Genomic DNA, 3,746 nt, shown 5'->3' on the forward strand with positions numbered 1-3,746 from the left:
ATGTGCTCCAATTCCTCTCACACCCAGATGTATTACAAGTAAGGCTAAGGACCCCAATAGCAAACTTCGTCAACTCAGGTGTGTCCATTCCAACGCTTCCACCAATTTGCTAAAAAAAAAACAAATAAAATCCATCTAATTAAGTTTAACATTTATTAAGTGTTCATTATATTCAAATTAAAGATTATAACATGGAGTTCGTAGTTTCCTTAAATTTAAAGCAAGACGACTTCCAAACTCTCCTTTTGCCTCATCATACAAGTCCAACTGGATATAATTAGCCATACAATCCTCAAAAGACAACATCTTAGTCATGCAATCTTCCAATCTCTTCCTCACTTCATCAACATTAGGAAAGGTTTCTTCATAACGCAATTGAGGGTTCAAATAATAACCAGTAGCATGTAAAGGTTGATGAAGTTGTGGGCCCCATCTTTAGTCTATTCTTCTCCAAATTGGTTTATACTTTCTTTCAACTTTTCCACAATTAAAAGTAATCTTCTCTTTTTCAACATCCATTAACTCATAAATAAATCTCATGGTGGGTCTCTCCTCTGAATCAACTTCTCTCAAAACAAATACTAAAGGAATAACACTTTTGATGCAAAAAGCAACATGGGACCAAAAATTAACATCATAAAGTATAGTTGAGTGAGCCCTAATACCTTCATTATGTTGGAAAAATGGTCCATTGTGCCATTCTCTAGAAGAAAACATAGTCTAAAGAGGTTGCTTTTGCTTATAGATGCTTTGAAGAGTAAGATAAGGAGTAGCAAATTGTGTGATTGCAGGGGCGAATTATCTCTTTATTTTTCGTGAAAGATCCCATTAAAGCAAGAACCCATGTATGCCCATAAATAAACTTCACTACTTGCTTAGCTAGTCTAATTGTATCTTCAAAAACTTTCATATTGCTATTATCTTCTAATATCAAATCAATGCAATGGGCAGCACATGAAGTCCATCATAACTTCTTCCTCTTCTCCATAAGTTTCATTCTAGCATTCTTATCTATTATTACTTGAATCCTCCCCAACTTCTTTGACAACATCATCTAAATAGTTGAACAGTAACGTTCCATTTTTTTTTTTATATGAAATCAGATGCATCAATAGATTTCAAAAACCAAGCACTTGCAGAGTTATTCACAAGAAAATTTATTAGCACTCTACTTTTACCATCAGTCCAACCATCATGCATAATGGTACATCCATACTTTGCCCAAGCTTTCTTATGTTCTTTCATCATCATATTAATGTTGCCAAATTCTTCCTTAAGGATCAAAGTCCTCAGCCCATGCATTGATTAAGGCTTAAATCCTAGCTTAAATCTTACACCATATGCGGCAATCCCTTCTACCACAGGTAGCCAAAATGGATCATTTACAATATTAAATGGGAGTGCTCTAGAGAAGAAAAAATGACCATCTTTTGACAAACTTCCTTTCTTTCTTCTTGTTTGTATGCTGAATTTAATGTACTTCGCCAAGCTTCTAAAGTGACAAATCTATTTATTGGTCCTTTTGATTTAGGTTGAGCTCTAAGAGCCTCATCAACTGGAGTACTCCCAGTACAGGGGATTCCATATTCTTCATCCAATGAAGTTTCCATATACTCTGAGTCCTTCCTCCTAGACCATCCCCAATCTCTCTAAGCATTTCATTTTTCTTTCTTTTTTCAAGCTGAAATTTTTTCAAATTTGCGGCACACTCTTTTTTCACGTGTTCATGAACTTTCTTACATTATTGCATACCATGATGAGTTTGACCCAAATGATGCTTAAGTCTAGAAATTCCTCCACTACATCTTTAATCACAAAATGCGCATCTCAAATATTTTTCTCCCTCTATTTCTTTTGCTTACTTCCACACAGGATCTTTTAGATTTATAGCTATAAAACAACACCATTAATATTTCTAAGATTCAGAAAAATAGAATGGCTTACTTGTAGTTTAAAGATGAAGATAATTTTTGAAATTGATAGAGATTATACATGAAATAGCCGACCGCCTTAGGAGATTCCTTGCCGCCTCGCTCCGATGCAAACGCTGACGAGCGCAAAGGCATGCCTTTGAAAACACTGAATGAGACCAAGGAAATAGATCTACTGAAAATTGCAAAATGGTTGGAGATTTGAGAGTAAAATGTAGAGCAATTACGGCGTGATTTCATGTTAGCTGCAAATGCAAAGTAGTAGACTAACGTTGCCAACAAAAATATCCACGACTCCCCGGTATGTGTCGAATAAAGACTTGTTTGCGCCTTGACATTTCACTTGAAGGATGTCGATTAGCAGTGGATTCAGAAATGCAAAGATGGTATGCCATGGCATTGAGAAATGAATCCTTGCAATAACCTGCACAATATGGTTATGTATACAATGCATGGCTACTAAGTTTGACTACCAGTAACAATATATAAAGCCCAAAAGCTTTGGGGTTAATAGGTAGGTTAATATATATATATATATATATATATATTCCCTAGGGATTTCTCAAATAATTTTATATGAGGGACACCTTTACCTTTTAGGATACCCTACAATTAAACTTCATCTATTTTTCAAGTCTTCATTCATATGATCATTCTTGCAAAAAAATAAGAAAAACTGAAAATCATTAAGGCATCTAATTGCTAACAACAAAATAAATGAATACGATGTTTCAAGAAAATACTAAAATAACAATAATATAATTGAGTGGTTAAATGGTTTAGGGGTTAAATGATTTTTTGCATATATGATCTTTGAGGGAATAGCTAAAAATGAGACAATTCGGATCATTGAAAAATAATGTGTGGTGGGCCTTACAAGGTTATCCCTCAATATAGAACTATATATATATATATATATATATATTCCATTGAGGGATCCCTCAAATTAGTTTATTTGAGGGACATCCTTATAGGCTCCACTCCGTAATGCATTTCACTAATACAAACCATTTATTTTGTAGATACTCATTCAAATATCATCTCTACAAAAAAATCACTTGAATCCGATATCATTTGACCACTCAATTGAATTATTGAAATTTTAGAACTTTCTTGAAGCACCATGTTTATTGATTTTATAGGACACAATTGGATATTGAAACGGTTTCCGATTTGTTTAATTTTTTGCAAGGATGATCTGTGAATGTAGACTTAAAAAATAGATCATTTGGATCGTTGAAAAAAAATTCGTAAGAGACTCTAAAAGGTGTCCCTCAAATAATATTTGAGGAATCCCTCAATAAAATGGGAATGTTATATATATATATATATATATATATATATATATAATCCAGTTGGCAATAATCCAACCCATAGCTTACATTGCAAAACAAAATAAAAAGGTGGATGGAGGGATTCTAAATCTATGGATTTCTAACAATGTATGCCAAGATTTGAACATGAAAGAATGAAAGAAAACAAGTGGATTTCATCAAATGATTATTTGCATATTCATTTCACATTCATTTCAAATGTCATTTAGTTATTTCAAATTCATATTCAATCTAATGCGGTTATTGTTTATATAGTAAATTTTGCCTTGGTGTCAAATCCAAATCATTTCTTTCAAATCCTTTAATCCAAATGAAGTCCTATATAAGATTTTAGCATAAATTAATATTCAATGTGCTATATCAAAGCCCCCAAACATAAAAGTTAATCTTAAAATGAATCTCACATAATTAAGAACTCATGATCACCCAAAAGCAACCATAATTAAGCTTGTTAGACGTGTAAAATCACTCAAAACAGGGG

This window comes from Prunus dulcis, chromosome 2 (genome assembly GCF_902201215.1).
Source record: "Prunus dulcis chromosome 2, ALMONDv2, whole genome shotgun sequence".
In the NCBI taxonomy this organism is placed as follows: Eukaryota; Viridiplantae; Streptophyta; class Magnoliopsida; order Rosales; family Rosaceae; genus Prunus; species Prunus dulcis.